The following is a 22,037-nucleotide window of genomic DNA, read 5'->3' as shown; positions in this document are numbered from 1 at the left end:
ACCTAAAAAAAAACGCATTTACAGAATCTTACATGGATTCATGCAGATTTTGAGCCAAGTAAAATGCAATTCTGAAATTACAAATTCATCCCACAAACATATGTGTGTGTGTGTGTGTGTGTGTGTTGGGGGGAGGTGAACAAATCAACAGACAGGAGTGTTCGCTCCCAGTCGGAGAACATTTCAAGCATCTGGGAAGTTCGACTCAGACCTTTGGATGACCATCCTCCAAGGCAGACTTCGGGAGAGGCAACAACGCAAAGTGGCTGAGCAGAGGCTGATAGGTAGTCGGTACCCACGGGGATGGCCTCAACCGGGACCTTGGGTTCATGTTCACACTACAGGTGACCCCAGTGTACTATACACACAGACACAGACGCGCACATACACTCCTACAGACCCTCTCTCATACGCTCACACATACAGTCCCACACTCACACGCACCCTCTCACAGACTTACACCCCTTTACACTCACACACAAACTCTCCCACAGACACTCAACACCACCCACCACTCCCCCCCCAACCCCGACACCCATATGTACGCACGCATGCACATACACACATGTAAGTTTGTGGAGTGAATTTGTACTTGCAGAACTACATTTTATTTTGCTCAAAAACTGCACGAATCCATGTAAAATTCTGTAAATCCGTTTTTTTAGTTCAGAATCAATCTGAACATTGTGGCACAGACAGTCGCACACAGGGCACCTCACACCTTCAATGCATTATCTGGGCCGACATGACACCAATTGTTAAAGTGCACTTGAGAATGTAACTTTCAAAAAGTTCTGTATTTACATATGAAAGAACTGAAACCAACAAGTTCATTGTAAAAATGAGAGACTTAACAAACAATCCGAGTCACAGAGTCATAGAGATGTATAGCACAGAAACAGACCCTTCGGTCCAACTCGTCCATGCCGACTAGATAGCCTAACCTAATCTAGTCCAACCTGCCAGCACCTGGCCCATATCCCACCTAACCTTTCCTATTCATATACACATCCAGATAGCTTTTAAATGTCTTTTTCTTTGTTGCATGATTTTTAACTTTGTATGCCTCGTATGGTTAGCAAAAATTAATCAATTTCAGGGTTAATATTACTCACTCAACTTGCACTGACTGCTTTTTGTATGAGAGCGTTTTTCATATTACCAAACTCTGTGTAAAGCGGTGTTACCAAACGGTTCCCGCAGAGTTGAAAATTGTTTCAATTTAATCAAATCATTTTAAAATTCACAGCTATCAATTCATAGAATTCTCATGTTGGGGGAAGCAGGCCATTCGGTCCATCGACTCCACACAAACCCTCAGAAGAGCATCCTACACCCAGACTCGACCGCTTTCCCTATTCCTGTTAGCCAGCATTTCCCATGGTTAATCCACCTGACCTGCGTATCTTTGGTCTGTGGGAGGAAACCAGAACACCCAGAGGAAACCCATGCAGACATGGGGAGAATGTGCAAACCCCACACAGACTGTTGCCCAAGGCTGGAATCAAACCCGGGTCCCTGGTGCTGTGAGACATTACTGCGAGTCACTGAGTCACCTTGCCACACCTTTACTTTTCAGGGCTGACAGGCCTAATTTATTTAACCTCTCATGGGCTGTTGTAACCATTGGATACAAACTAGTGAGCCAGTATAAAGGTTTTAAGACAAATACTCCTAAACTTCAATGCATTGAACTATACTCAGTGTCCAGATGTAGTATTATCAGAATATTTTTAATAGCAACAGTGAAACATTTGCCCTTTGCATTCTAGTCCTCTAATTATAAAAGCTAACATTAGAGTCATAGAGACGTACAGCACGGAAACAGAGCCTTCGGTCCAACCCGTCCATGCCGACCAGATATCCCAACCCAATCTAGTCCCACCTGCCAGCACCTGGCCCATATCCATCTAAACCCTTCCTATTCATATACCCATCCAAATGCCTTTTAACTGTTGCACATTTTTATCCTGCACTGCTACTAGTTAATTTTTATTTATACACATACTAAAGGAGGCGGCATCGTTCAAATGTCTTTATCAGAAACAAAGCATCCTTGACACCAGCAATATAGATAGATTTCAGTTCTTTATCTCTTTGCTCTCAACAGTGAGATTCAATTGCAATTCAGTGGGGAATGGCTGAAGCATGTTGAATTAGAGAATACAACAAAGAACAAACACAATAGCAATGACTCTTCATCGTGCTGATCAGGAGATAAGCTTTTCCAACTGGTCAGAACTTCCAAAGGCGAGAGATGCACCTTGCTTGAACATGCTGAGAGACCAGTGCAACTGGCCACTATAAGTTATTCAATAAACCACATTTTTTTCCATTGCATATTTTGACTTGTCTGTGTAACAGAAATCCTCTGCAAAGAACATTAGGCAAAATAACCTGCTGAAGTCTGGTCTGGAAAATGCCTTCTGTTGTGGGCCAGCTATTCACTGTATTGGCTGACAATATTTAACCTCTGCCACTGCCAAGGGTGAGGCATTGCATTACAATCGATCTGTTATTATGTGCAATTGTTTAAAAAAGATGTTTTTAATGACCTCGCCGGACAGAAATCTGACTGCAATTATTGATTCATTTACTTAGAAGCAAAGACTGACTATACTTTCAATACAGGCTTCATAATGATTGGAGTCGGAGGAAGATTATACCTGGTGGGCAGGGAAGCATTGGTGGTTTTGCTGGGAAATAAACAGGAGCCAGAGCCAAACTGATTGGTATTTGGCTGGTGTTAGAGACTTCATTTCAGTATGCAGTTAATTAAGAGGGGATATGGAAGTGGATTGAATCCAAAATAGAACGAGATGCAGCAATCAGCTGCAGCTTGTAAGTGAATGGAAAAACAAGAAAGGGGAGGAAAAACAAGAAAGCGGAGAAAAGTAAAGGTGGAATTCAATGACAGTCACCAGGTCAGACATGTTAGATTATCCATCTTTGTATTCTGCCTATCCAATAAGAAGAGCAACGAACTCCACACTGCACCCCACCTTCACCATGACTGCAGGTAGGTTAGTAATTCTCCATAATCCAGGGAGCCCATAGGCTTCCTCTGTTAAAAACGTGCGGTTACGCAGCTTAGGGACAGCACTCCACATCAAACAAGGGGCAGGCAAGGAATGAGGTCTTAAGTCTATTTCAACTGGAGCAGGAGTTGAACCTGCGATGTCTGTGGTATTCTGAGCCACAACCTAGCCATTGAGTCAGCAGGGGTACATGAAACTGGAGCTTTATTAGAACACACAGCTGCTTCAGCTTGCATCTTCCACAAGGTTATGTGAGTCACTAGATTGTGTCACTTCCTAAAATGATGTCGCTGAACAACAATGAAATGATTAAAATAAACCCATTGACAATTCAATGTCCAACATAACCCCTTTTATCCTCAAGCTTCCTTCAAACCTCTGGTTTCCATTTTGATATGGCGAAAATCAAACAAACTTTCAATTGTACAGTGCTGTAATCCATCACTTTGCTTCTTTTCTTCAATTCCGTTTCTACAAACAAAACCACTATGGTAGATTCAGGAGTCAACCATAATGTATTGCCTTCTCCTCGGAAGGACATTGGGGGCTCTAGTCCTGCAGATGGTCCCTCAGACTCTGCGGAGCAGAAAGGGAATTACATCAGTGGTTGAATGCAGCACTTCCAATTGGCTTGATAATATCAATGACTCTTTCCACTGGGGAGAATGCTGCCTCTGTACGGCAACCAGTACATACCTGTTCTGTCTCACTGCACTGGAATATATCCTCTGAGACTGCACATACACAAGCATCACCTGCGTACTGCAGTTGGATGACTCTGTTTTTGGCTTGAAGGCACTGGAGACTGAATAACTTCCCACAGGTTCTGTAAGTTAGCCCCACTCTGGCAGGAAGTTCCAGACCATTGTCAGCACCTTCAAGGAGGCATGTGAGAGCACGGAGCTCACCCTAAATATCACTGAAATGAAGGTCCTCCACCAACCTGGCCTGGCATTGTGGAGTGAACTGCCGATCATTAAGGTCCACAGGGAGGTCTCAGAGAATGTTGATCACTTTTAAAACCTCGGAAATGTCCTGTTGGCCAAAGCATCTATTGATGGAGAGATCCAGCATGGTCTCTAGTGTGCTCGCACAGCCTTCCACCACCTGAGGAAAAGGGTGCTTGAGGACAACATCATCAGATCCAACACTAAGATCATGGTTTACAGAGCTATGGTGGTTCCCACCCTCCTACGTGACTCTGAGACATGGACCATCTACAGCAGACACCTCAAGGTGCTGGAGCAGTCACATCATGCTGCCTATGCACGATCACCGGGAAGAAAGACACATCAGCACTAGCGTCCTCAACCAAGCCAACATCCCCAACATCAAGGCACTGACCCTGCTTGATTAGCTGAGATGGGCTAGGCACGTCAACCACATGACTGACATGAGGCTCCCCAGGCAATCGCACCTCTGTGCTGGGGAGGAATGGCAGTTTGACAGTTTCACATATGATGCTTTTTGCAGTCTCAAGAGAGGTTTTACTTCTTGCGACAAAATTACAGCCTCCATGTAGCACAGCCATGAAAAGCGATGACTACCTTTGACATAAGATCTTCAATCAGCACTGATAGCTCCTTTGATGGAGACATGGGCATCTTAGAATATTATTTTTTAATGCAGACAGAATTAGAAATAAGTCCTATTTGTTCGCATTTGTTTCTAAGGCAAGAAAATCTGCTTTGGGCATTTATTTAAGCTTGCTGATATATTGGTGATGCAAAGTTTAGCAATTAGAGCTCTCCAGAGATATTTCTTCCAAATGTCACAAGTTCATTGGAATTTTTTTTTTAGAAAAGGCTTGTGCTTCTGGATAAAAATGACATCCAAGCAGAAATGACATTATATCCAAATGCTGATGGCAGTACCCAGTGCTGAACTGCTCCAATTTAAATCTCACCCCCGAGTGCATCAGAAAGACTTGAGGTTAACTGAACATACACCCCCCACCATTGGGATGTGCTGCTGCAGAGCAGTTTATTTTCTGATAATTTAAGACACAATGGAGTAAAATACCAATGGCTAACCACAGTCTTAATCCTTAAATGAGAAAGAAAACTGGCATTTACAGAAACCTTTCACGACAGTACAATATCCTAAATGCCTGACAACTAAGGAAGCACTTTTCGGCAAGTATCATGCTCATAGCAAATGAGGCAGCTAATTGGTGCACATTTTAATGATATCAGTTGTAAGATAAATATTGCCAAGGACTCCCATGCTCCATTTCAAAACAGTGCCATGAGTTCTTTTGTATTCACCTAAGATGGTAGAAAGAGCCTGAGCTGGACCTCCAGTGATAAGGCGAATCAGTTGACATGTTATGTTCCAATCTCTGAAATTGAAGTCTAACCTACAACCATCTAACTCAGCAACAGTGCTACCATGCAGCCAACAGTTAACATTTATTGAATATCCAACGTCAGAAAAAAAAACAAATTTGCTCTGATCCCTCGAAGGACAGCTTGAACCCTTGTGTACAGGAGCCAAGTTTACATCAATGCACAGATCAAGAACTATTTATGCAGAGAGTGACAAGTTACTTGGCCAGAGAAAATTGACAAGGAGTTCTGATACTTTCTCAACATTCACAGTTGACGCCAAAGCATTTTCAGAAAGTGTGTCGAGGCAGTAGATTTTGCATCCTACCTTCTTGTCTGGCTTGGAATTCAGCCCAGGGCTAACATGGTGACAAGTCACCAATCTCGCTCACTGTAAGCCGCAGAGATCCAATCTGAAATGATTTTGCACAGTCTCATACCAGTTGATAATGCACCGAGTCCCCATAGCAATGAGGAATCAGTGCTTGTCCCCTTCAGGCAGGTTGTATTGTTTCCTCCATGTAATTTTTTGTCTTTTTTTTCCTTTCTTCTTCATTTCTGAGGTTGGAGCGTGTGTTGGCAGGGTGGTGGGTGTGGTGTCAGCAGCATGGATCAGGAGTCCTGCCAGCGGTGGGCCATAGCCTGGACTCTTGGTAGTGGCAGAAGGGGATTTGGGTCTTCTGAGGCATCAGCATCATCATCATCACTGCTGTTCCCAGAGTAGGAGTCCTTGAGGCCCATCTTTCAGAGACCTTGCAAAAGCCCCAAAGCCATGGCTTGAGATCCCAATTTGAACAGAAGATCAACTTTAATTTTAGTAATTTCTTTTTATCCTTATTGTAACTCAAAATGGTGCCAGATTGTGGTGACAAAACAGTTTCCACTGCGTCTTCAAGATATGTGACAATAAATTATTCATTCATAAATTGACAGGATCTAACAAACTCATGCAGTCAGAAAATAAAACAAGACCTGCATTGCTAGTACAGGAAACTGGGACCCCTTCCATTTTCCATCTGATATAGAAAAGTTCATACTCTTCACTGTTGCTTGGTAAAAAGCCTGAAACTTTCCCCATAAAAGCATTGACAATGTATCTACACCACACAGGTTACAGCAGCTCAAGGTGGCAATCCAGCACAATGCTCAAAGGCAATTAAGGGCAAAGAAAAATGCTAGTCCAGATAGTGATGCTCATATGCCATGGACAAATAAAGAAAAGAGCAAAAATGAACTAACACTATAAATATAGCAGACTTCTATTTAAATATAGTTACTCAATGAAATCTAACTGACTGTGAATAAATGTCTATCAGATCATCTCAGAGATAATGTCTGCAGATTTCTATTTGAGGCTTGTACAATTGAATAAGCAGAGCAGGCATGTATGATGAAAGGGCTTTTCTGTGTTTGAAAAGTGATAAATTCAGTAATTTGCCTGGAAGATATAATGCACTGCTAAGTTTTCTGTGCAAATCATTTCTATTTATATAAGTATTTCTGTATAACTGGCAATATTCCAGAATGAAAAACAAACAAATGCAACAGTGAAACTGATCTGTAAGAAAATTTAAAGTAGCAGTTCTCAATGGAACACACATTGCTTAGTTGCAGGTTACTGTCCTACAATCTGGGGCAATAACTTTAACCAAAAGTTAGTGGGCGGCACGGTGGCACAGTGGTTAGCACTGCTGCCTCACAGCGCCTGAGACCCGGGTTCAATTCCCGACTCAGGCGACTGACTGTGTGGAGTTTGCACATTCTCCCCGTGTCTGCGTGGGTTTCCTCCGGGTGCTCCGGTTTCCTCCCACAGTCCAAAGATGTGCAGGTCAGGTGAATCAGCCATGCTAAATTGCCCGTAGTGTTAGGTAAGGGGTAAATGTAGGGGTATGGGTGAGTTGCGCTTCGGTGGGTCAGTATGGACTTGTTGGGCCGAAGGGCCTGTTTCCACACTGTAAGTAATCTAATCAAAAGAATAACACTTCCTCCAGTTTTTAAACTCTTTTTTAAGTTGACACTTTTTGGTTTGATTTCAAGTTCTTACAGGAACACTCGGATGTTCAGTCACAGGTAAAACATTCATTATCAATCACATATGCCCTTCGACATTGGAGTATGTTTATATTCCCAATTCACAGGTTCTGGGTTGATGAAATCCAGACTTACCTCCACACAGCTGCGAGGAAAACTAAGCTGCAGCTTTTCTGCCAAGGCTGGACTGTCAATTTCCTAAGGGAAGCAAAATAAATGTTGAGAGTCTGTCCCGTTTGTGTGAAAACATTGATGATTCCCATTCCTGTGAGAAAGCAGAAACTCGGTCTTTGAAAGGTACCTTTTCAGCGATCAAAGAACCTTCGCTTGAGGACTTCCAGGGAATATAAAGCTGCGTTGCGTTTTTAAAAAAAAAATCAGTTCAATAAATGTTTGAGCAGGGCTGGCCATGCAGTGAAAGTCACTCTTTGGTGGATTCCACTGCACTAGCGCAAGGGATAATGGCAACCATTTGGAAAGTGCAATTCACTCATCTCTATTTTTTCACAAACCTATAATGACGAATTCAAGCCCTTTGGTAAAGTTTAAATCTAGAGACAAGTTCTTTTCTTGACAATAGATTATTCACAGGCTCAGTTTTATGCAACTCTCCTCCCACCTATCTACCATCCACCACCCCCAGTGTCCAGCAACACTTTTTAATACTGTATATGCGCGAAAATATTTATTCAACCAGTACCCTCCATGTACTCACCTTAATGATACGATTTACTTAACATTTCTAATCTTTTCATTCTGTTATGACGTATCAATAGTCTACTTGTTTAAAGCCAAAGACATTTTGTGGAACTTGCCTCCATGCTCAGGTCAGAAGTGTGAATGCTGACTGATGAATGTGAAATGTTCAGCAACATTCACAGCTCCTGAGATAATGAAACAATCCATGTCAAAATGCAGCCAGACCCAGGAAATATCCAGGTTTGGCCTGATGTGGTATTGTGGGGAACATTTAACATTGCATGATGGGAAAAAGAATAGTCAACTTTCAAGTTATAATTCAGTAAGTTAAAAGGACAGTGGCAAAAGGTCAGAAAAGGCAATCTGAATATAAACAAATTCCAAAGTTTGATAAAATTTCAGTAATCTTCTTCACAGCTCCTTGTATATTTCGAACTGCCGATTTTAGCCGTAAAACAGAAACAGAGTTATGGAATGACGCAAATGATTAATTTTTTTAAGGATTAAGATTCAGTGTTACAGGTGACATACATTTCATGATAATCTGTAAATTCCTCAGCATATTTTAAAGTACATAATGTACACCTTTCCTTTGTAAAGGCACACAAAACTTGGAAGGGAAATATTGAATGATTTGGATCCCTCCTCCTGCCAAGTTTCAGTCACATTGCGGCAGCATTTACAATAAAGGCTGATTATTGTCAGTTCAATTGATTGTTTTTTGAGTATTGTTGATTTGTTTTGCCCTCACAGATCCCTGCTAATTAAATTCCGTTTTGACACTGACAAATGGGAACTGCGACTTGAAGCCACTTGAGTGCTAGCAATGACTATCTCCAACAAAAGTGAATCTAACTACTGACACTGGAGGTGTAAGTGCATTGCCATTGAATGCCGAGGAGCAGGAAAATCGACGTTTCGGGCAAAAGTGGTCCTCGGGTGCTGCCTGACCTGCTGTGCTTTTTCAACACCGCTCTAATCCAGACTCAGATCACCAGCATCTGCAGTACTCACTTTTGTCTCAACAAGGATAGGTCGGAGGTTAGGAATCCCGCAGTGTGTATCCTTACTCTTGACTCCCCAAAACCTGTGCATCATCTACAAGGCACACGTCAGCAGCAGGTAGAATACTCTCCATATGCCTGGATGGATGCAGCTCCAACAACACTCAAGAATCTTGGTGCTAGCCAGAACAAATCAGCCTGCTTGACTGCTATCCAATCCACAAATATTCACTGCTTTCACCAACAATGTGTCGCCTCAGCACTGTGCATCACCTACAAGATAAATAGCAGAAATCCACCACCTCCAACCTTTGGCAGCACCTTCCAAACCCATGAGCACAATCATTTGAAGTACAATGGCAGCAAGGACATGGGAACAGCACCACTTGCAAGTTCCCCTCCATGTCACTCACCATCCTGATTTGGAAATATATCAATGTTTCTCCAATGGGTCAAAATCCTGGAACTCCCTCTCTGACAGCATTGTGGGTCAACCCACATGGTCTGCAGACATTCAAGGAGGTAGCTTACCACCACTTCTTACTTGAGGTCGGTCAGGGATAGGCAATAAACACTGAACCCAGCCACTGATAACCATATCCTGAGAGAATTTATTTTTAAAAAATAGTAGCATGCTTTAATATGAATGCTGTCAACATGTTTATGGTCTACACACTAGAGCCAGGAGCAAAATTGTCAATGAATAGCCCTATTATTCATGAGGCACCCTTCATTGTGTTGTGGCAAGTGCAATTTAGAATAGCACTGTCTTTTTGATCCACCACCTACATTGACAAACCAGCTGGAATTTGAGGGAACAGAGTTCCTGCTGGTGTGAAACACATCAGCAATGATAAGTAGCGCTCATATAGCAGCGCGCACACACTCTCAGTATGGTGGCACAGTGGTTAGCACTGCTGCCTCTCAGCACCAGGGTCCCAGGTTCAATTCCAGCCTTGGGCAACTGTCTATGTGGAGTTTGCACATTCTCCCTGTGTCTGCATGGGTTTCCTCCGAGTGCTCTGGTTTCCTCCCACAGTCCAAAGATGCTCAGGCCATGCTAAATTGCCCATAGCGTTAGGTGCATTAGTCAAAGGAGATGAGTTTGGGTGGGTTACCCTTCGGAGGTTCGATGTGGACTGGTTGGGCCGAACGGCCTGTTTCCACACTGTAGGGAATCTAATCTCACCGGCATTCTGATTATGGGTAACGTGGAGCCACAAGAAAGAAGAAACTATGTGCACGTGTCTTGGAATACAGTACATCGGTGGCTTCCTTCATGCAACATGGGAAATGTTAATATTGTCAACTGCTATCAGGAAGGACCTAAATACCTAAAAGTTCATGGGCAACACCATCTTCACAAAGATTGGCAATATCAACCATGTTGTGCTTTGAGTTGGCATTATGGTATCGTGGGTGGCAGATGTCAGTATGTAAACGCTTTGTGACCTATAGATATTTCATCCATTGTTCCCTGAAGGGATTCATGCAGATCAATCATTCCAGAGAATCCCAACTGAAAATTACCTCTACCTTCCTCCACCTGCCACCGCCTCATCTTCCGCCTAGGAACCCTCCAACCACAAGGGATGAACTCAGATTTCTTCAGTTTCCTCATTTCCCCTCCCCCCACCTTGTCTCAGTCAAATCCCTAGAACTTAGCACCGCCTTTCTAACCTGCAATCTTCTTCCTGACCTCTCCGCCCCCACCCCCACTCCAGCCTATCACCCTCACCTTGACCTCCTTCTACCTATCGCATTTCCAACGCCCCTCCCCCAAGTCCCTCCTCCCTACCTTTTATCTTAGCCTGCTGGACACACTTTCCTCATTCCTGAAGAAGGGCTCATGCCCAAAACATCGATTCTCCTGCTCCTTGGATGCTGCCTGACCTGCTGCGCTTTTCCAGCAACACATTTTCAGCTCTGATCTCCAGCATCTGCAGTCCTCACTTTCTCCTCCACCTTCCTCTTCCATCGGAATGTCTGTCTGTGTCCTTTCAGCTCATTCTATTAGTCGAAGGAATGCATCTGACAATTCCCATGGCATTGTTACATGTACCAGAATATTTTCAACAAAGTCCTTTAGCACTTGCCACTTCACTCCCTGCAGGCACTAACAGACAGTGAAAGACAAGGAACACTTTGACAGACAGTCAGTATCTGATCTTTAAGTGGCACTGGTGCTTACAATTTTTGAACATCAGGTTCAGCTGTGCAAGGATGAAACTGTGAACTCCAAAATGTTAACCCTGTAGTCAAAATCAGCTTTACGCACAAATCTGCATGGTCTACATAATTCCAGCACATGTAATTGTGTCTTCAGTAAAACTGCATCCAGTATGGCCATTGCTAGCAATATGCTTGCGTATACCAGAGATGACATCTTGAAGCCAAATTTGTTGCGCCAAAAACTGATTATAATAATACATACTATTTCTTCCTGTGATCCTCAAACTAACTTCTTGCACAATTCACTTATTTCCAAAAATGAGTTCCTTAAACTCCTTTTCCACAGCCTTCTGTTTCTGAAGAATTCTCGTCATTGTCATGATGTCACTTCAAACTTCTTTTCTCTTACTGGATATTTTTTACGACTGCTGCTGCTCCTGGTCTTTCTTTCCACTGAGTAACCTGCTTCCCTCTCTGAAAGAAACCTTTACACTCAACATCCTTCGGGATAGCTCTGTCTTTCTAAAAACCCTCATTCTGCCTCTGTCTCTACGTTATAATATTCCTTTCCTGAGGGAATAGTTCAATTATTTTTCTTTCATCCAGCCCTTGTTTCTGGCACTGAATAGTTCACCTCAAGGGTTTAAAGCATGCAGAAGAATACATTGAAATGCAGGTAAACAAATCTCCAAACAACCCATGACAACTTGCAGAACTCAAAAGTGCCTATTTTTCATAACACGTGAAGCACAGAAATTCAAATCAATTTTAAAGCTGTACATGATTCTACTCATTTTAAAAATCAAATTTCTAAATCTTCATCACAATAACTCATCCACCTGCTTTTACAAATGTTCTATGTATATCCATGCCTTATTAATAACTCTTTACTAATACTTCATTTATTCTTAGCAGTTTTTATCATATTCAATCCAATCTTCTGGTCTGCCATCCACCTTTGCACAACTAATTACTTTAAGTTGGATGTTAAGTTAATGATTTCAGTTTCCGTTAGTTGGTGGGTCTTTGTGATGAAGATGTTCATTTAATAAGGTGATGCCGTCCTTGGTTTCTGTTTCCAGAAATGTTATGAACAACACGGATTCTGAAAAGTCTGGGGTGTTGGGTTTTAGGGCCAATTTGATAATAGCTAACAGATACTGTCTCAGGTAGAGGCTTTTCAAATTTAAAGAAAACACTTACACAATGAAAGGGGTGTGGCCAGTTCTCTCAGTTCAGTTTACTCTGGTTTGTTTTTTGTAAAGCAGTAGTGTGAAGAAAGGCTGCAGGACCCACAGAAGCAGATCCAGGCTGGTACTCTCACTCTGACTTCTATCTTGTGAAAACTTGTATTTGATGTTTCCTTTTGGGCCAAGGGGCATTTATGGAGATTGTTGCAAGTATTTGGAACAGCATCATTAAGTTAGGATGATCAGTGGACTTTCAGAGAGGTTAAGTTAGTCGGTATTCAGTTTTCTGTCGTTTGTGTTTCATTCAGTAATATTGTAAATAAACTCTGTTTTGCTTAAAACAAAGTGGTTGAACCACCTGCATCACTCCTGGAATATCCACTTTACACCTGCTTAAAACAGCGAGTAAAGTTAGTGTCTGGGCTACCTTCTTGAAATGTTTTGAGAGGGTGTGGCCTGGTCTACAACAGTCTTCCCATTGGAATTTTACTTTCTCATTGGAATGTATCCATTCTGTGTATTCTGAAGAAACCATCTAAAGGTCTGCCACTTCATCGTTAATCATCCATCCCTGAACCTAATTGAGTAGTTCAGTTTACATTGCTCTGTTCTGAATGCCCTCATAATTGTCCTTATTTAAGTTTAAAACACTGGTGTTGGACTTAATCTTCTCTCCCTCAAACTGAATGTAAAATTCAATGATTAATATCATATGTGGGCAACAGTACTATGAGAATTAATTCATAATCAATCTTGTGACAGAACACCAGGATTAATATAGCCTGCTGTCTGGTCAGCTCCAGAATGCACTGTTCTAAGAAACTGCCCCATAATTTTTTTATGAATTCTTCATTTGAGCGATGTTTGATTACCTGATTATTTATGCTACATGGACATGAATATCTCCCATGATTAACATTGTACTTTCTGAGAAGTTGTAATTTTTTTTAAAATTTCATCCTGCAATGCAGTTAGTATAAGCAGGAGTCCACACCACTCCTGCAAGTGACTTCTTGCATTTATCTTTTATCATCTCTATCACATCGACATTCCTGAATTTAGGTAATCCTTTAGGTAATTGTGCCTTTAATGCCATCATTTGTGAACAGATTCACCCCTTCAACATTTCCATGATTCCTTACCCTCCAAAATGCTTTAATATTCAAGCTCCAATCCTTGTTATCCTGCAGCTACATCTTCTGACTTACTTATTTCTATTTGTTTTCTTAGTCCATTTCCTCAAATTCTATGCGCAGTCACATTGGCAGAATCTTTAGCTTAGTATTTTTACGAACATAACTTCTAGACTTGCTTTTTGAGTTACCCGACATGCTATTCCTTTGTGTCTTGGCTCGTTTCTCACTTCTTATATTAATAGCTTTCGCCTTGCCTTGCCTCCACTGTAGATTTATCATGTTTTGTTAATTAAATCTTCTGCCCCCATTATTTTGTCTGAAACATTCTCAACTGGAACTCACCAGTTTGAGCACGGTTCACAAGTCTGCAGCACCAGTGAAAAGGAAGGAGGGAAGGTGATCTCCAACTTTCCCAAACACAGTGCTATATCTTGGAGGTATGGATCTCTCAGTAGCCATAAGGTTTACATATAAAATGCCCTTTTACAATATCAGGTAATAAGTTTTGAGGAAGCCACCAGCAGTTCTTCATGGGAAGCACTCTCGCTTTAGAGTCAAAAAGGTTAAAGGGCATGATTCCCACAGCAGAGACTTCAGCACGGTGCAGTCCAGAACGATACTTTCATGTGAGAGGCTAATCTGTCTTCTCAGGAGGATGCAAACAATTCCGTGATATGTTCTTAAAGAAGAGGAAGCAAGTTTTCATAGGTGCCACTATTCGTTTCTCAAGCAACATCACCAAAACAGATCATCAACTCATTATGACATTACTGTCTGAGAGAGCTCACTGTTTACATTTCTTATATTACAGTAGCAGCCTCATTTCAAAAGCACCTCTCTGGCTGTAAACGATTGGGACACCCTGCAGTTGTGAATGGTTCTACAGAAATACGAGTCTTTTCGTCGTCTTGTTGCATGATACCGACGGCCAACCTATTGCTGCAAGTAATCCACAAATAGACAACATGATGTCCTGACCCATCACTGAGCAGTAAAATCCACAAATGTGATGTGAAAATGAAGCTGGCAGAAGCCTGTGTCTTTAAATTGCCACCACAAATAAACACCACAACATGATTGACTTAAGTAATAAATGCTGCACAATTTGATTTGGTCAAAATTGATTGGAAAATGTTTAAAATGGTAAAATGGAATTTAAACAGGCTTGAAACATCTTTCAGAAACAAAAAGAGCAACAGTCTGGTTCCGGGGGAAATACTCAGATGTGTGTCACAAGACAGGATTACCCCTTAGGTTATGATCACTTTGAAAAACCACTAATTTGCTTTTATGTTGCATGACTTAATTTTCATCCTCTGGGTACATTTGCTTCTACTTCTTACACCTTGCCTGGACATCATTCTGGGAGCTACAGCATGTCTGCTGCATTACAAACACATTGAATGTTTAATCACATTTCCACTATGTCAATGCAATAAGTAATTCAGCTTTTGGATGACTCAACTCACCTTGCCCATCTATTTCCTTCAAAGAAATTATCAGCTCCAAAAGGCAGAGCGTTTTCTTGCCTTAGGTACGGTTCCGCAGACCTTATGACCCTGTTGCAATATTAACTCTTGCTCCAGGTACCAGTAGGTCCTAGCCCTCCCACAGGCTAGTTTCATTATTTTTCTTAGTCACCAATTAATTAACTGGCTCACATAGTCTCCACTTGATCTACTGCCAGCCTAACCTTGAAAAAGCTGACTAACCTTGCTCAGGCAGGCTTTTCTCACAAATGTTTAAATTGCTGTTCCCAAGGATGAAACTATTTGTAGCTCATTCAAATTATACAGATTCACAGCATCCATTATTTTTTGCAGCTGCATCAACATAGTACGAGTAACTGAGCTCATTTTTTTAAGAAGATACAATCAAATCATCATGTTATTTGGTTTGAAGCATACATATGGTAACGTTACAATGTTCACAATCACAATGTTAGGCACAGACTTCCTTCTGCGTAGTCCTTGTGTGCACTTCTTGTTTTATTCTGCCCCGCTTCTCTCACTTCCTGTTTCCACACTATTTTTCAGGTCCCTGCTGCCCATTTCCACTGCAATGAACTCCTTCAGCTGTCTCTTTTTTTTGGGAGGAAGTGAGGACTGCAGATGCTGGAGATCAGAGTCGAGTGTGGTGCTGCTGATGAAGAGCTCTTGCCCGAAACGTTGATTCTCCTGTTCCTCGGATGCTGCCTGACCTGCTGTCTCTCTTCTTGGTTCAATCTTGCTTTGGTCCTGTTTCGAACATCATTCTCAATCCTGAGGTCGATCTTCTTTGCTGTTGTCCCCATTCCTATTTTTAAAATCCCTATTGCTTGTTTTCCTTATGCTATAAATGCACATGTATGATGCAGCACTTCAATATGTAAACTGCCGTTTCCAAGCTTTTATTCAGTGAATCTTTTATTTAATGATACAGCCGGATTCTGAAGAAGTATCATTCTCAAGGCATTGAGTTCCACATCACAGTAGCTTCATTGAAACATGATCCTAGTGTCCCAGAAAGATGAACAGAACACCTTTCAGTCACCACCCACCATCATTCTCACTGGCAGGAGAAATCCATCTGAGGCAGAAGAATAGATATATACTGTTGGCCCAACTAGACCTCACGAGGTTTCATCACATCAGGTCAGACTTGAACATGGAGACAGCCTGATTGTCAACTATTATCCCCCCTCAGCTGATGACTCTCACTGCTCACTTTGATTACTACAAATTGGAAACAGCACTGAAGTTGCTAAAGACGCTGGATATTTTCGAGATGGGATACATCACATCCAGCACAGAGTTACTTTGTGGCACTATCACCAAGCAATCCAGCCTTGATGAATAAAATTGCCCAGAGCAGGTGGTGAGAGAACCAGCATAAAGGAAACTGCTGCCTAATTTAATCTTCACCAATCTACTTACTTTAGATTAGATTAGATTAGATTCCCTAGAGTGTGGGAACAGGCCCTTCGGCCCAACCAGTCCACACTGACCCTCCAAAAAGTAACCCCCCCACCCGCTCTGACTAATGCGCCTAACAACTATGGGCAATTTAGCATAGCCAATTCACCTGACCTGCACATCTTTGGAATGTGGGAGCAAACTGGAGAACCCAGAGGAAACCCACGCAGACACGGGGAAAATGTGCAAACTCCACACAGACAGTCGCCCAAGGCTGGAATCGAACCTGGGACCCTGGCAGTGTGAGGCAGCAGTGCTAACCACAGCCACCGTGTCGCCGATTCATCTATCCATGAATGACTGACAAGAGTAATCCCTGCACAGGCCTTGTGGGAAGTTCTGAACCCTCGCAGAGCGGTGATCTTCTATCGTGTTGTACTACCACCATGTTAATGGAGTAGATTCAGTTCAGATCCAGCAACTAAAAACTGGGTTCTTCAAGGTACTGTGAGAGACAGCAGCAGAATTGGATTCCATCACCACCTGTCACGTTAGGTCCGAAACATCCTTCACTCTGCCTCGGTTGATTGAAGTGTGTAGGAGAGCATGTCAGGAGCAATATCTGGTTGCAGTAAATGTGAGCAATCGGTTTGGTTCAAGTTCAGGGGAACCTCGATTATCCAAACAACATGGGCAAGAGTATTGGGATCTTGAAAACTTGTCCAGATAATCTGAAATTCGAATAATCGAATGGCAAATAATCGAGGTTGAAAATGTGTTGCTGGAAAAGCGCAGATCAGGCAGCATCCAAGGAACAGGAAATTCGACGTTTCCAGCATAAGCCCTTCTTCAACCGCAACGTCGAATTATGCCCGAAACGTTGAATTTCTTGTTCCTTGGATGCTGCCTGACCTGCTGCGCTTTTCCAGCAACACATTTTCAGCTCTGATCTCCAGCATCTGCAGACCTCACTTTCTCCTCGAATAATCGAGGTTCCTCTGTACAGGACCACATTTATGCTGAACTACAGAAACAGCATTCCACGGATGGAGTTTTACAATCTGTCAACCAACATACCAGGTGAAGACTCTACAGTTATGCCACTTAAAAGTTCAGAATGCTGCTGAGCATTTGAACAAATAATAGTAGAAGGACACTCCACAAATGACGGCATGGTGGCTCAGTGGTTAGCACTGCTGCCTCACAGCGCCAGGGACCCGGGTTCAATTCCTGTCTCGGGCAACTGTTTGTGTGGAGTTTGCATGTTCTCCCCGTGTCTGCGTGGGTTTCCTCCAGGTGCTCTAGTTTCCTCCCACAGTCCAAAGATGTGTAAGTTAGGTGAATTGGCCATGCTAAATTGCCCGTAGTGTTAGGCGCAGCGGTAAATGTAGGGAAATAGGTCTGGGTGGGTTGCTCTTTGGAGAGTCGGTGTGGACTTGTTGGGCTGAAGGACCTGTTGCCAAACTGTAGGTGATCTAATCTAACATCCCCATCCTGAATGATGGCAGAACGTAGCATGGGTGTTCAAGACAAGGTTGAAGTACTCACAGCCATCTTCCTTGACAAGATAGAGGAATTGATGATCCATTTCAGTGTCATATTGAGGTCACAACTATAACAGACTGAACCAATTTAATTCACTCCTCAGCATATCCAAAAATGGTGGAGTATACTTGATACACAAAAATATGGGACAGACAACATCCCAGCTGTAGTAATGAAGATATATTCCTCAGAGGTTGCCACACCTCTCATGGGGCTGTTCCCAGACAACAATAAAACTTAATATGCATAATTGCCCAGGGATACCCTTTCCACAGAAGGCTGTAAACATCCACCCGAGCCAATTGCTGATCTAATCAATCTACTCTTAATCATCAGCAAAGTGACAGAAGGTGCCATTGACAGTTCTATCAATATGCAATTAGGCATTTAAAATGTACACACCAATACTCAATTTTGAATGCGCCAGGTAATTCAACTTCAGTCTTCATCCCAGCCTGTACAAACTGTCGACAGAAGAACTGAATTCAAGAAATGCTCCCTTGACATGAAGGCAACATTTAACCAAATGTGACACCAAGGAACCCAAGCAAAACTGAAGAGGACTGGGGAAACTGAACATTGCTGGAGTCGGAGTTAGCATAGATATTTTTAATAACTTGTTTTGAGACATTAGAATACACCTCTGGGACTTGAACACAAACCTTTGCAAAGCTAACATAGTTTCCCCAGGCCCAATCACCTTCAGCTTCATCAATGACCTCCCATCTGTCACTAAGTCAGAAGTGACATGTTCATTAAATGATTGCTCAAGGTTTAGCAGCACCCACAACGCCTCAGATAATGAGTTAGTCTGTGCCCATGTGCAGCGAAGACTTGTCAGCATCAGACTGGTAAGTAGCTAATTGCAACAAACTACAATAATTCCAGGCAAACCCACCTCGAACAATAAAAAAAAACGACAATGTTAAAATCAACAAATCTTCCACCATCAATACAGTTTGTCTTCTACAATATAATAGTTGCGTTCTTGTGCAACTCCATGTTATAGAAAGATCATGTTTTAGAAACATTACTTAAAGTGTTGGAGTTATAATCACTTTAAAAGTTCATGCTTAAGAAATCATGTCCCCAATTTGTCAATCACGGTACAACAAATTGGCATTAACAAAATGCGTGTTGCAGCAGATCGGCCTCTCTCCTGGGAGTTATCATTGTCTAGAAATTTAAGTGGACCTGTCTGTAAACCTGTGGTTGAAGGGGCTGATCAGAGGCTGGGAATTCTGAAATGAATAACTCATCTCCTCTCTGCCCAAAGCTTATTTACCAACAACAAAGCACAAGTCAGGAATGTGAGGAAATACTCCCCACTTGTCTGGTTAAGCTCAGCTCCAACAAGGCAATAAGTTTTTCACGGACCAGGGCAAAGTCGTCAACTTGATTGGCACTGCATTTACAATCTTTAGCATTTACTTCTCCCATCACGATGCACAGTAGCAGTACTCTGTACCACCTAGAAGATGCACTGTGTCAGAGACCACATCTGTTTCGTTTTTTGCAACTAGAAGATGAAATCAAAGTTGGACTACTTAACAAGTGAAATACCAGTAGAGTTTTGTATCTTGAAAAGAAAGTGCTTCATATTTTTGAGCTGTGTAATGCAATGTTTCTTTGAAGTATTAACAGGGAGAACAAGAGACTGAACAGCACCAAATTTCTTTTGAGTTAAAGACATTCTGCCCGATGACACTCTTCAAATTAGTTAAACTGTAAAGTTGGAAATACCAGGGCAGCAGAGAAATAACTATCCAGACTCTGAAAGATCCATCTCTCCCTTGTGCTGTCACTTGCTCCATGTGGGGAGCAACACAGAAAGGCCAAAAACGCTCAAAAGAAAGAATCCTAACACTACAACTTGGTTCCGTCTGATTTACTGTCAACTCGAAGAACAACCATGAGACTACAAACATTAGCTTGCTATCAACGCAAATAATCAAAAAAGGCTGAGACATAACTTAACCCACCTTTGAAATGTGAACTTGTGATTTTGGAATTATATTCATCAAGTAAACTTGTTTCTTTACTTTTAGTACTGCTATCTTTTATCTGTCTAAAACATGAATGAGTGCTGGTATGTTTGGGGACTATGAAGGAGTACAATTGAAGTAGCATAGCAGTTAGTCTGTTAGATTTCTGAGTGTTAAAATACAGAAACATTTTTGCAGTTAATGATGAAACTAGGTGGGAATTGCTTTTGTCCTGAATAGCAGTCAGATAGTCAGTCAAATTGGTCACCACAGTACTTTCATTGCGATTGATCCATTTTGGGATAGTTTGTGAAAAAGATCATTGTTGTACTCTTCCCAGCGAAGTCATAACAACTGCAACAATTATCCAAGGTACTGAGACTTCTTCAACAGCAGCTATGACAACCTCTATCACCTTGAAGGGCAAGGGCAGCAAAGACATTGGAACACCATCATCTGTCAGTTTCCCTCCAAGCCAACTATCATCTTGACTTAAAAACATAGTTTTGTTTATGACTTCAAACCCATATGGTCTCCAATACTCAACTAACAGGTTTAAGAAAGCAACTCACCAAAGCTTCCGAAAGACAATTTGAGATGAGCAACAAATACTGGTCTTGCTAGCAGTGTCCATATCCCGTTGTTGAATATGCTTTTCTGAAATGGATTGTATCTGGTGGCTGCATACACACACAGATACGCTTGGATCTGATTTTGTTCCAATATGTCTTGTTTGCATTGTAGTCTTAGAATTTATGATATTGCTAACCAAATTAAACAGAGAGGTCGCAGAACATACTTGGTTACATCTACCATCTCCTTTAAATTGGAGGATGGATTCATGGTGTAAAAATGAAATTTAAATGCATAGAAGGCCCTAAGATTTTTTCTGCCACAAGCCATTACAAAAAGCATGGGAAATTCAGGAGAAACAAGGAACTATTACCATTATATTCGGAGAATGACTGTATGGGTTGCAATAGGTTGAGGAATTCCTCTCTGTCTGCTCTCCCTCTTTGTCAGCCCACACTCTCCCTCAGACACACTTTTTTTTTTACAAAGAGAGTCCATTCAACTATTCCAGGTACTCTCCTTTAACTTGGACACCTGATGACGTTGATCGCAGAGAATTGCTCAGCTCCCTTGTTTGGTGCCATTTACTGCTGGAGATCAGAGTAAAGTGTGTTGTAATATCTTTACATCATTGGAGATGGCCAAAAAAAAGCACAGGATTCAACCCAGCGTATCAGAGTTCCATCAGATGTTTTTGGAAGATTTTTCACTGTGAGACCTAATGAGGTTTCTCACCCTGGGTGTAGGTTTGCTCGCTGAGCTGGGAGGTTCATTTCCAGATGTTTCGTCACCCTACTAGGTAACATCTTCAGTGGGCCTCAGGCAAAGCAGTGTACATGATTCCTGCTTACTATTTATATGTTTGTGTTTCTTTGGGTTGGTGATGTCATTTCCTATGGTGATGACCGGATGTTACCCAGTTACCTAGTAGGGCGACAAAATGTCTGGAAATGAACCTCCCAGCTCAGAGGGCCAAACCTACATCCAGAATCTCAACTTGAGCTGCAAGTCTTCTCAAAACTCATTATTTCTCATTCTATTTTACCAAACTTGCATTATTAATCGCAGAACTCATCTCATTTTACCACACCCCATCCCCACAATGTGTCATCCAGTGGATATCTGCTTAAACATGGTATGCCTGGCAAAGTTGCCACTTTGAAAGGCTGCCGTGCACTCAGGATACCTGTGAAACTCAGCGCTATCTCCCATCAACATAGAAATGGCACATTGCCGACACATTTGACCCACCCTTGCACATATAACTCATATTTCTCAGGGAGTATTCCTGAGAAATATGCCGCCTGCATCATTCAGGCATTAACCTAATAGTGACGTGAGCCATGGTCGCAGTTGGTAGCTCTGGAATTCCAACTTGCTGATCCCCACTCTACTTTTCTGGGCTGTTGCTGTGGAGCCCATGGTGGTGTTGACAGCCAATAG

The 22,037-nt window shown here is 42.1% G+C and overlaps 1 protein-coding gene across 12 annotated transcripts in view; it reads right to left on the bottom strand.

Annotated features, from left to right (window-relative positions):
* Positions 1-22,037, bottom strand: part of LOC132818134 (alpha-(1,6)-fucosyltransferase) — a 752,369-nt gene that overhangs the window by 276,762 nt on the left and 453,570 nt on the right. For 2 of the 12 annotated variants that reach the window (XM_060828858.1, XM_060828857.1), the window contains one exon: positions 7,532-7,594. The exons of the other annotated variants lie outside the window; for them this stretch is intronic. The gene's annotated coding sequence lies outside the window, so the exon portion shown is untranslated. The remainder of the gene's footprint in view (positions 1-7,531; positions 7,595-22,037) is intronic. 12 annotated transcript variants of the gene reach the window in all.

Source organism: Hemiscyllium ocellatum, chromosome 8, assembly GCF_020745735.1.
Source record: "Hemiscyllium ocellatum isolate sHemOce1 chromosome 8, sHemOce1.pat.X.cur, whole genome shotgun sequence".
Taxonomy (NCBI): domain Eukaryota; kingdom Metazoa; phylum Chordata; class Chondrichthyes; order Orectolobiformes; family Hemiscylliidae; genus Hemiscyllium; species Hemiscyllium ocellatum.
Note: the sequence above shows the minus strand (reverse complement) of the source record. Positions and strands in the feature narration are given on the sequence as shown.